The 12,868-nt window shown below is 37.5% G+C and overlaps 1 protein-coding gene across 16 annotated transcripts in view; it reads left to right on the top strand.

Annotated features, from left to right (window-relative positions):
• Positions 1–12,868, top strand: part of MYO6 (myosin VI) — a 143,107-nt gene that overhangs the window by 20,793 nt on the left and 109,446 nt on the right. For 6 of the 16 annotated variants that reach the window (XM_005659430.4, XM_085009659.1, XM_085009648.1 and 3 more), the window contains exon 2: positions 3,899–4,002. The exons of 9 other annotated variants lie outside the window; for them this stretch is intronic. The gene's annotated coding sequence lies outside the window, so the exon portion shown is untranslated. 16 annotated transcript variants of the gene reach the window in all.

The following is a 12,868-nucleotide window of genomic DNA, read 5'->3' as shown; positions in this document are numbered from 1 at the left end:
ACCACAGCCACAGCAACACCGGATCCGAGCTGTGTCTGTGACCTACACCACAGCTCATGACAATGCTGGGATCCTTAACGCACTGAGCAAGGCCAGGGATCAGACTTGCATCCTCATGGATACTAGTTGGATTTGTTTCTGCTGTGCCATGACAAGAACTCCAAGAAAAGATTTTTTAAGGAAGATAACACTCTAGCTCAAAGAACCCTTTCTTTTTAGTAATTACAGAGGACATGGTACGTGGTTTACATGGCTAAGACAAGGCCTGCTTCTTTGGGTGACTGTTTCAAAATTGATAAATCATTTTGAAAAATTAGAAAGCTAAATTTAGTAACTTGTGTGTATTCCTGTTTTTGACTTCTGTCCTGAAGTTTTGTGTACTATTTTTCCTAGCGTTAGAGTCAAACAAGTCTAATCATGTAAGAAACTTGTAAACACACACATTTGTAGCACCAATTAGAGTATTCATATAACTTATTGTATTTTCAGATGAAAGGTAACTTTCTTCTTATGAAAGCAATAAGCATCCTTCAGATAATTTGAAAAATATGAAATGTGTAAAGGAGAAAAGAAAAATCATTTATATTTACCACTTAGAAATGATAAGCATTAATATGTTAATGTATTTTTTGTTTTTAAAAACATTACTTATTCTTACTGTGAAATCAAATAAATGTTATTCTTCAATATTTTTTTTCTTTTTCCCTAATTAACTATAATTCATCTGGAATTTATTTTGGAGCCTTGTCAAAAAGTCATTTTAATATTGTAATATTTATCATTTTCCTTTTATCACTAAGAAAAATCTGATCTTTGGGTTTGTTAATAGGGAAGTTTTTTTAGTTCCTCCATATTCTTTTCTAAAGCCTCGTAAATTTGGCTTTTACATTGTGTTCATCTTAAGCAACTAAGTGACTCTTCTGTCACACCGATGTTCCCCTGGATACTACCTGGTCTCCATCTAGAATCTCAGCACTGTTTTCACTTTGGTGTATCTTTGACTATTACTTACAGTTTGAGGCTTGTAGAAATATGAAGTTTTGTATGTCTTTTTGGATGTAAAGGAATACTCTGCAAAACGTTTTACAACTTCATTTTTCTCATGTAACATGGGCCTTAGATATCTATCTTGAACAGTGAAGATCCACTTTACTGCTTTTCATTGTGCATGGTTTTCCATAGTTCAGATATTGCATAGTTGTTCAACCACTATATTGCTAGCACTTAGAGAGTTTGCAGTTTTTCTGTCTTGCTTACAATGCTACAATAAATATCTTTGGTGTATCCTAATAAACACTGGTTCAGAGAATTTACCAATCTGTACTCTAACAGAACAGCTTGGTGTTATTGGATTTTAATTTTTAATCATTGTGATGGGTGAAAAAAGTATCTCATTACTGTTTTAATTATATATAATATTATCTTTCTTAAGGGAAACTATCAGATTTAATGATAAAGATGGCTAAAATATGGTTTTCTAGTATAATTCTTTACAGAAGCAGGACTGGCTGTTTGAAATACAGACTTTGCATTTAAAAGGTGAAAACTTTTTTTGAATTTGTGATTTTATATAAAGAGGCACTTAATTCCTTCCCCCAATTCATTTTAGTTTAGTTTTCATTTGACTTGAGCTGTAACATAGGGGAAAAAGTATTCTTTGCTTTTCAGTTTCAAAATCAGAGGTTTTAAAGTCTAGGACCTTGAGAAACACTCTCAAACCTGACAAAATATAGTTTGTTAAATGTGTGGAACCCAGATACCATATTATATTCTGATGTAGAGGAATGGAGGAGTAAGAGTACCTTTTAGTAGTTTGGAAAATAGGCAAGTAATGGATTAATATTAGAACTCAAGTGTAGTGTTTGCAGTGTTAAATTTATTTATTTTGTGCTGGCATCAGTGGTTTTTGTTTATTACTGGCATGATCTCTGTGCTAAGCAAACTGAAACAGATATGAATATGGTATTGAAAGGAACTTATTGTAAAATACCCAGCTAAGTTTGTAAATAGTTTCCTCTGATATCAATTTCTCCTTTGTTAGTGCTTTCCTAGTTCCTTTTTTTTTTTTTTTTTTTTTTTTTTTTTTTTGTCTTTTTAGGGCTGCACCTGCAGCATATAGGGGTTGCAAGGCTAGGGGTTGAATTGGAGTTATAGCCACTGGCTTACACCACAGCCACAGCAACACTGGATCTCCGACCCACTGGGCGAGGCCAGGGATTGAACCCGCCTTCTTATGGATACTAGTCGGATTCATTTCCACTGCCCCACAATGGCAGCTCCTTTATTTCCATTTTGATTGAGTTAGTTATAATGGTCAGAGTCTAAAGCAGCTTACAAATATTGCACAATATTTTTTTTTCTATATTTCATTTTTTTTGAGAATTTAGAAAGCAGGTGAACAATTTGTTTAATGTTTTTAAGTTATTTAGTTTAATATACCCTATATTGGTTTAGTGAAAATAAGTAATAGGAATATCCCTGCCTACACTTTTCTAATTTCCTACTGGGAAAAGAGTCCTTTAAAGTGAACCAGAATACAAGGTAATCGTTCCATATTTCTACTTTATTAAATTCTTCTTTAAAAAATGCTTTAAAAAAGATCATGTACTTTTAAAGACAGTATATTTCAATTTTTAACTCATGAGGTGACCTTCCATTTGTGACACATTATTACTTTAGGAACTATATGTTGTGTTCATCAATCTTCCTTATAGAGGCAAAACTCACTGTTAAACTACGACACTTCAAATATGCTATGTTAAATAAGGTTGTACGTGGGCAGGCACATTACCAGTTTTTTGTTCTTGACAGAGACCATGTTGGGTATGTGCTAGACTTGGAAGTTCTATAGAGATGAGCTGGTAACGTACACACCTGCTGCCTTGGAAACTTTAATCTTAAGCATCTGACACTATTGTTCTTAACAGATTCTAACCTAACATGCAAACTTGTTTAGTCATTTGGATTGAAGAGAGCATTAGCTCCCTGATCAGTAAATATTCAATCAACAAATATTTAATAATTCTCCAAGTACAACATATTGTTTTAGGTGCTGGCAGTGAATGACTTGGTGGGGCATGATTCTTGCCCTTGAACTCTAAGGAGAGATGAAAATCTAATGACCAAGTACCAAACCAAACAGAAACTAAGACTCTTGTTTATAAAGTTCAAAGCAGGCATGGAGGAAGGAACACCTGATTCTGAGGAGGATTATGGTAGAAGAGTCTGGGGAGGAGATATTTGTTTGATGTTGGAAGCAGTTGGTGGAAGGGCAGTACATGAATGGTAGGGTAAAAGGGTCTTTCTAGGAGGAGGAGTGCAGCTTGTGTGCGTGAATAGGCAACTCTTCAGTATGTCAGGGCCCAGAACACCTGCAAGGTGCAGAATCCACCCCAGGAGAAGTTGACTGGTCAGGCTCGTAAGGAGGATGCTGGCGGAGGGCCTTCACTTCAGGATGGGATCAGCATGTCCATCTGTGCTGGGCAAGAACTCCGCCTCCCAGGTTTGCAGGAGTTTGGGATGAGCCTAATTATCCTGGGTAACCTTACTCCAAATACAGAAGGGGAGGCAAGTCTTAGAAAATGCAGGCGGATGACAGAGATAACTCTGGAGTGACTTCCTACATCTCAGCTTTAATGGAATTTTCAGAAACACAGCTCCTTTGCATTTGGATCAGAATTTGTGCTGGGCGTCTTGTTGGAAGTTAGTGACAGGTTGAAATACAATTAATGTTTATTAATTACCCTAATTTGTATCAGCTTAAAAATAGCTTCATGTTGTAGATTTATCTTGCTTCTGTCTCTTTACTCATCTGTTTCTTATAAATTGAAGATGATGGTATCTGATTGCTGCTTCTTCCACAGAATCTTGTTTTTTGTTTTTTATCTTTTCTCTATAGCGAGTTAAAGAGAAAAGTGGGAAGAGGACTTATTTGCCCTGTGGTGTGGTGATGATCACAGATGTCTAATTTCCCCTTGCCTGCCATTGAGTTTACCGAGCTGGGTGAGTTGCTGTTTCCTAACCAGTGTGGTGCTCTGGTGGCACCTTTCACCCTTGCTCTGATACCCCAGACCTAAATTCATGTTTCCTTTCTCTTCTTTTTTTTTTTTCCCTCTTTCAGCCTGTTTTCCATCTGTCTTTGTTTCCTTGCCCCGTATCTCTTAGTTCTGTGCTGTCTCTTCAGCTACAGACAGATCCTCTGTTTGTTGACAGGGGCTCTGGCTGAACCTCTCCAAAATGTGCTTGCTGCATATTGAACCTTTCATCAAAGGACAAGCCATAGTCTCTGATATCCTCAGATGGCTTTTTAGTCTCTCTTGTCTCCAAGTACCTCTCGTTTCCCCCCAGAGCTTTAGTTTGCTCTGCCCTTTGGGAAATCGCCTGCTGGCACAAGGGCTTGTTTTGATTTCAGATGAGAAACACCTCATAGATTACCTGGCTGAGTGCCCTGGGCCAATAACCCCACTTGTGAAATGAGGGTGTTGCAGTTGCTTTGGTCCTGGGGCTCCCAGCACACCACCCTCTGTCTCCTCCTGTTTGTTTTAGGATTAAATATTTTGCAGAGGGCTCGTTTCCACCTCTGAGATGATATTCGTTATCTCTTTTGCTGTTGCCATTGTAGACATCCTCCTTGGCTCAGGGCCTTGTGTTGTGTCGGGAGGTCAATAAAATCAATTATTTTGATGATAACGGTAAGGCCCCTCTTTGAACATCTCGCTCTATCTATCTCCAGTCATTTTTATCATCCCTTGCTGTTTGCCAGCAGTTTTGAAAGAGTTAGAAGCTTATTGTCTAGGTTGAAACACAGCTGCCTGAACTTTACTTGTCTCTGAATCTTTTGAGTAGAGGAGAGCAAAAAGACAGGTGGTGTAGATGGGAGAAGTCCGATTGATGCCTTAGGGAAGTAAATGGGTGGGAGAAGTTGGAGTAGAGTCTTGTTCACCCGTTTGCCTTTAGCAGGACCCTGGTGGAAGGACCTTTTTTGTGAGTAGGTTACATGATCCTGAAGGGGTGGCTTTATTGGAGGGGTTGGGAGGGAAGTTTGAAATAACTGGGGTTGGGCACAGAGAATGGAGGTGAAGTTAAAAGCTCGAATCAGGACTGCAAGAACATCATGCTGAGGAGATCCAGCAGAACCTCGGGGTGTGGCGTCAAGGGTCAGAGCAGAGTAAAAGGGAGCTTTGTACTTGAAGGAGGCAAAGAAAAGAGGATGGAGTAGAGAAATAAAGTACCAGCCTCCTTGAGGTGGAAGAGTTTTTCTGTGGTTTGAAATCATTATAGAAAAAAAAGAAAGCCATTTGCTGTTTAATTTGTTAATCCTTGGAACTTGTAGAAGAGACCCAAGTATATGGATCACCGTGTAATTGACTGTATATTAGTACTCAGTACATACCTCTATTCTCCAGATAGGGATTTGGTATATGTATAACATTCATCATTAGGTAAATGTAAATTTTCATCCATTTACCTAGTAGTAATGACTATGGAGCAGCAACCATGTGATTTTTCTCAAGTTAATTGTTTGAAGCACAGAGTAGCTACCTTTCTTGTAATGAAGAATAAAGTCATAGCAATGTATGAAGCCATAAAATATACTGAAACTTCTGCTAAAGTGCCTTCTTTGTGGGAAAATAGTATTGTATAGTAATTAGGATAACAAGCTTTTAATTTTTCAGATTTGTGAGTATTTTAAAGAAATTTCCCCCCTATTTTGAGTTTTTCTGTATTCTGAGGTCGCGAAGATAATTTCCTGTATAAAATTTGAGAAGCTTGGGAGTTCTCGTTGTGGCGCAACAGAAACGAATCCGACTAGGAATCATGAGGTTTCGGGTTCAATCTCTGGCCTCGCTCAGTGGGTTAAGGATCTGGTGTTGCCATGAGCTGTTGTGTAGGTCGCAGACGTGACTCGGATCTGGTGTTGCTGTGGCTCTGGTGCAGCCCAGCGGCAACAGCTCCAATTAGACCCCTAGCCTGGGAACTTCCATATGCCTTGGGAGGGGGCCCTAAAAAGACAGAAAAGACCAAAAAAAAAAAAAATTGAAAAGCTTTATTGTTTGCTTTTCATGTGTAGATTTATAATTCACATGTGTACAATTTTTGTGTGTGATCTAAGTCTCAGACTTCATTTTTTATCCCAAATGTATTTCAGCTTTTCTGGTAACCATTTATTGAAAAGTTAAGCTTTCCTATACATTGCTACTCGTATTCTGTGTTGCTACTTTGTTGTAAAGCAAGTATGCACCAATACTTTACATATGTATGAATTTTTGTTGTGTTCCATTGGTCTGTTTGTTCATGCACCATTATCACACTGTCTCATAGCATTGTAGTCAATCTGACCTTCCATCAAGTTCTTCCAGGATGTCTTGGCTATTCTTGGTCCTTACATTTCTGTATCTTCTAGAATCATCTTGTAGAGTTCTAAAACAAAAGTCTGTTGGAATTTTAATTGGAATTGCCTGGAACCTGGAGGTTCCTTTGGCGAGAACATCTACATATTGATCCTTCTCATCTAGAATCAGAGTATATTGCTTAATTTACTTAGGTCTTTGTTAATTTCTCATATTGATATTTTACAGTTTTCTCTATAGTAGCCCTACTTATGTTTTTTTTTTCTTTTTTTTTGCTTCAGCTTAGCTGTAATTTCAGACTTTCCGAATCATTGTGAATACAGTGCTCTACAAAAATTCCTGCACAAACTTTACCAAGATGCCTTAAATGAACCCCTCATCTTTCTCCCCCCTCATTTTCTTCATCTTCCTCATCAAGCTTACAGATTTACACTTGCCCCTTTATCTTTAACATTGCAGGGTGTATTTTCTAATTACAGATGTTATTTAGAATATGCAGACCATAATCAGAGTTCATGCACAGCAAAAGTAAATTCCAGATTATGCATCACTTTTGGTGGTTATGGCTCCTGGAACAGTTCCTCATCTTTCTTCGTATTTCATAACCTTGAACTTTTTGATAATTCAAGGTAATTATTTTGCATAAAGCCTCTCAGTTTGAGTTTGTCTAATGTTTCCTCATGGTGAAATTTAGGTTGTACATTTTTTTTTTGACTGTACCTATGACATGTGGAAGTTCCGAGGCTAGGAATTGAACCTGTGCCACTGCAGTGATCCTGCACCACTGCAGTGACACCACCAGATCCTTAACCTGCTATTCCACAAGGAAACTCCTAGGTCGTACATTTTTGATAGAAGGACCACAGAAGTGGTATGACATACTGAGCAGAGCTTTGCTTATTAGGTTAAGGTGGTGTCTGCCACTTTACATATACAGTTACTGTTTTCTGCTTTGTAATTAAGTGGGTTTAGGAGATACACATAATTTTAAATCAGATTCATTCCTAGGTATTTGATAGTGTTTGACGCTGTTACAAATGATATCTTTAAGAGTTTTTATTTTAACCTCTTTTTTTTGTTGTTGTCTTTTTGGGGCTGCACCTGACGCATGTGGAGGTTCCCAAGCTAGGGAGCTGTAGCTGCTGGCCTACACCACAGCTCATGGTAATGCCGGATTCTTAATCCACTGAGTGAGGCCAGGGATTGAACCTGTGTCCTCATGGATACTAGTCAGATTCGTTTCCGCTGAGCCATGGCAGGAACATCTTTTATTGGTGCTTCTTTGCCATCCATTGTAATTTTGAGTATCTTTCAATTGATTGATTTTTTTTTAAAAAAAGATAAAGTTGCATTCTTGAAATAAACCAAATATGGTTATGATATATTTATTTAATTTTATTTTTTGCTGGATTTGATTTGCTCCTACTTTGTTTAAGGGTTTTTGTTTCAGTATGAATTGTGAAATTCTTTGCATGAGGGTTCCTTTTGAGAAAATAATGGGAATTTGAAGTGTATAAGAAAAGTTGAACTGTGTTCTTGTTTTGTGGTATAAACATGCAGGAATAAACATTTTTTCTGATGCCAGTTGAAATATTTCTGACGTATCCAGGATACATTTAGTTCTGCAGGTAACGTGTGGTGTCCTCTGAACCCCTCTGTGTAGAGTGACTTCTATGGAGGGTTTATGTGTCCTTGCCTTGCGTATACACATATGTGAATCAGATAATTCCCCTCATCGGGTTGCCTCAGTCTAGGGGAAGAACATTAGTGAACACTTGTAACAACTTTATCTCATGCCCAACTGGAAAATTGTACGTGGGATAAGGTGGGACTAAAGATGAGAAGGAGTGGTGGGAGGAGATGGGGCTGAGACAGGAGAAGCTTCAGAGAAAGCTGTGCCAGAACGTTGGTTCTGGAAGGATTTTGTCAGAGGAAGCCATCTGAGCCAAAGGCTTGAGAGTTGGCTCAGCCTGGAGTTCTGGCTTGAGAAGGACTTGGAGGAAGGAGGTGAGAGGAAGTAGTTGCCTAGAGAAATAAGCATTTGCCATGCGCTGAAACGAACAAAACACATGAAGGCAGTATTGGTACACCTTCATATGCAGTGTGTGCTTTAGCTAGAAACAAGGATGAGGACTCCTCTGTTGTAAGAGATGCAGCTGAGGGAAGCTGCCTGGATCTGCGGGCCTGCTTGCCATCCATGACCCATTCAGGTCGCCACTCTCAACGTGCGCTGTGCCCTTCAGATTTGTGCAGGCCTCTTCAGTCCACTGCCAGGTTTCACTGAATCTAGCTTCTGTTCTAATAACCATCAGTTCTAAATTGCACACCTGTTTTATGTACCGCTGAACAAGAAAAAATAACACACCATTGTTTGCTAAATGCATCTTTGTTCTAAACGTGTTAGCATGTGAAAAAAAGTGCATAGAGTCATTGCAGTACATAGTATTTTGTTTACTCCTCACAATAACAGATTTAGGAGGCTTTCTCCCTTATAAATCACTATGTCACGGTTTTACAGAGTAGCTCATATTGAATATTCAAACCAGTGGTTGTTTACTCCTCAAATGCTGGATTACACAGTACTATAATTTAGTTAATTGCCCTTTATAATAGCTTATTTCAGAGATTTTTCTTTGTCCTCTTTTTCTCTTCCTTTTTTTCCTTCTTTTTTTTGGTATTTTCCTTCTGAAAATATCTTTATAGCTAAACTTCTCGTTATTTTCTGAAGTATATAGATGCCTAGAAATGAGAATACTAGATCAAAAAGTCTAAGCATTCTTAAGTCTCTTAATATGTGAATATAACCATATTGCTTTTCAGAAGTGTAGTACCACTTTGTATTTTTCACAGTGCTTGAAGATGTAAGTTCCACCGTAACTTCATTAGCATTGGTTATTATAGTAAAGCTTTTTTTCCCCCTAATTCTGTAGGCAACAGTGATATCTCATTTTAATTTGCATTTTTTGGATTATTAGATTGAAGACTTGTTCACGTTAATTTTTATAGGAGTTTATTACTAATGTATAAGTTTCTGGAATTTTTTTGTGGTTATGAGTAAATTATAAATAAAGTACAGGTGTAATTATATTGCTGTCATGACGTTTTTAATTACTAGATGTGTTTTTCCCCTACAGTAGCATAATAGCTAGTTTTTTTTTTTTTTTCCTTTTAGGGCTGCACCTGTAGTATATGGAAGTTCCCAGGCTAGGGATCAAATTGGAGCTTCATCTGCAGGCCTACACCACAGCCACAGCAACACCAGATCTAAGCTGCATCTGTGATCTACACTGCAGCTTGCAGCAACGCTGGATCCTTAACCCACTTAATGAGGCCAGGAGTTGAACCTGCAACCTCATGGATACAGGTTGGGTTCTTAACCGGCTGGGTCACTACACGAATTCCAGTAGCTAGATTTTTAATTGTAAAGAATAATTGTAAATAATAATTAGCAAAATTTTTGAAGTCCTGTTGAATTTCTTATTTTGATCCGTTGCTAAGTTGTGAATTTTTCTAGGTGAGATTTCATTTTTTGAATGCACTTAATATTTTTGAATGCACTTAATATTCATAATGTTTATGATCCTCTTAAGGCTGGGATAAAATTGTAATTGTTGTAAAATCTGATTAAGTTTCTGAAAATTATGAAAATTACAGTATATGTTTAAAATGTAATAAGATATGCTCTACCAGGTGTTAAAAAACTTTGGCATTTAATTGATAATAAAAAGAATCTGATAAAAAATCATTTCCTCCTGATTTTATTCCATTAGTAAAAAGTACTTCAATAAGGAAACTGATTTTTCAGCTGATGTAAGAATGGAAAAGTATTTTTCACGTTGCTCTTTTGTTGGGATTTGTTTGAATACTGGTAAAGGAGAAGCATTTGGGTTGAGCATTTAAAAAGATTTATCTTGAGCCAAAGTCTGTGCTGTTTCTGAAATGGCCTTAATCAGTAATGCAGTGTGTGTTAGAATCCCTTTTGGGGGGACAAAAATGGAATGCTAAGTAATATATATTAAAATCCAGCGTTTTCTTGCAGCATAATATATTTCCACCAGTGGGCCCTGATAGAAACAGAGTTTTTGAAAGCAAGTTGAAGGGTTGGCACAGCCTACTGGAAAGCAAACGGCAGAACAAAGGAGCCTTGTCCTAGTGCTCAGTGTTATATGGCCATGGATGAGTCACTTAACTTTTCTCTGCCTTTGTTTTCGCATTTGGAATGAACACAGTAACCTGTTCCTATGGAAGGAACAGTTTAATACTGCTGAAGAGCTGGTCCACCAGTCACTGTTGCTATTTGGTTCTGAGTTTTTACATTTTGGCTTAAAATGAATTCATTTCATGGATTGATCCAATCCTGCACATTTTAAATGATTTTGCTTTCTTGATAATATTGGGGTACCCTGGTTGATGACATGGGTTTTCAGTATCTTGTTAACAGGCTAAGATTAGAGTCTTCTCTAGAAGTAGATTGGACCGTTTAATTTTTTTTTCCCAATTGAGCAGAATTTTTATTTTTTGCTTTTTTAGGGCTGCACACATGGCATGTGGAGGTTCCTAGGCTAGGGGTCGAATCAGAGCTGCAGCTGCTGGCCTGAACCACAGCCACAGCAACACCAGGTCCGAGCCCCGTCTGTGACCTACACCGCAGGTCGAGGCAACTCTGGTTCCTTAACCCACTGAGCGAGGCCAGGGGTTGAACCTGTGTCCTCATGGATCATAGTCAGATTTGTTTCTGATGCACCATGATGGGAACTCCTGTCTTTTTTTTTTTTTTTTCCAGAATTTTTATTTTTAACCTTTTGGAAAACAGCAGATAATTCTGAAACACGCGATTACAAAATCTTTCCATGTAAAATAAGAAACCAAAAAAGCATTCCCTATGTGTATCAAAATTTTTTTTCTCATTTTTGATACTTTGTTTTTTCATTTTATTTTTATTAAAGTATAATTGATTTACAGTGTTGTGTCAATTTCTGCTGTGCAGCGTAGTGACTCAGTCAAATGAATATTTACGTTCTTTTTCTCATATTATCTTCTATCATGTGTACCCCAAGAGATTGGTTATAGTTCCCTGTGCTGTACAATAGGATATCATTATTTTTACAGAGTTAAAAAAGAATTTGTGCCAGAGAAATTAAGATTCCCAAACATGTGTTTTTGTCATTATGTCAAAAAATAACAAGTGTTTTCTCTCAAGCTTATTCAAAGTGGTAGAGCTTCTTTGAAGTTTCCTGAATCTGTCTATATCTGTTTTTATCCAGCTATTGAACTTTAGACTGTAGCATTGGAGAATGTTGAAATAAAGCAGAAATACAGAAGTTTTAGGCCTTTTGTGGGATTGCTGCCATAGGTGGGGGGAAATAGTATATGGGAGAAGGATGAGCAAGAGTGATGGTCCTACTGATATTGTGAACTTATATTTTTTCTTTATTGTGCTTTTTCATGTATATATTTGAGTATTTCTGTTAACATTTCTGAGAAACTTACTTTCTTTTCATGATTTTAAACTATAAAAGATATCACCTGGGATTAAGCCTCTTTCCCCTTAGAGAACAACATCCTAATATTATAATAAAAGTTAGTAAGATGACAAGTCGGTGAGACCATAATTCTCTTACCTGAAATGCATGTAATAGCAGACTTAAAAAAATTAAGTTAAAAAACTCTTAAATAATGAGTAATTTATTAGTAAAGTGTTGGGGCTTTTTTTTTTTTTTAAGTGATTAAATTTCAGGTGTGTAAGTTCAAATGTGTTGTGGCTTGGCGATAATGAATCTGACTGGTATCCATGAGGACTCGGGTTCGATCCCTGACCTAGCTCAGTGGGTTAAGGAGGGTGTTCCTGTGAGCTGTGGTGTAGGTCGCAGACAACACTTGGATCTGGTGTTACTGTGGCTGTGGTGTAGGCCGGCAGCTACATCTCTGATTTGACCCCTAGCCTGGGAACTTCCATATGCCATTGGGCCAACCCTAAAAAGCAAAAACCAAAATATTCAAATGTTGTGAAAGTGTCAGATTAATAGGTGTTGTTACGCATTCCTGATGCAATGATGAAAATAATTAACAGTGAATTTATTCTGTAAAAGTATTTTTTCTTGTTATACATGAATTTCTTATTTGCATATGTTTATCTCTTCTTTCTCTCCTGAGATTTCATTAAAACGATAGCACAGGAATAAAAGAGGTATAAATCTATAAGGGCAAAGAGCTTAGAAGAAGGCAGTAGTAGATGAGGGATTTCAGCAAATTTGGATGAAGGAATATTACCAGACTTAAGTAAGTAGAGGAATCTATTCAGAGTTCTTGCAGAGAAAACAACCCAACACAAGGAGATAAAATCAAACTGAAGAATCTCCAAAAGGCTTAGGGTTTGGAGCTGTCTTTGGTACAGAAGGTGAAAGTGAAGACTCAGGGTGGAAAATGGTGGGTTTGGCTGAAAGGCTCCATGTGGAGAGGTTAGGCCTCCAGTTGCACAGCTGTCTTGACAGAGAGCAGAGGCCTTATTCTCTGGAAAA

The sequence above is a fragment of the Sus scrofa genome, chromosome 1 (assembly GCF_054392235.1).
Source record: "Sus scrofa isolate SSC_HxYL_T2T_F1_AM1 chromosome 1, Sscrofa_HxYL_maternal_Yorkshire_Landrace_v2.0, whole genome shotgun sequence".
Lineage (NCBI taxonomy): Eukaryota > Metazoa > Chordata > Mammalia > Artiodactyla > Suidae > Sus > Sus scrofa.
This window is presented reverse-complemented; position numbering and strand designations above follow the sequence as displayed.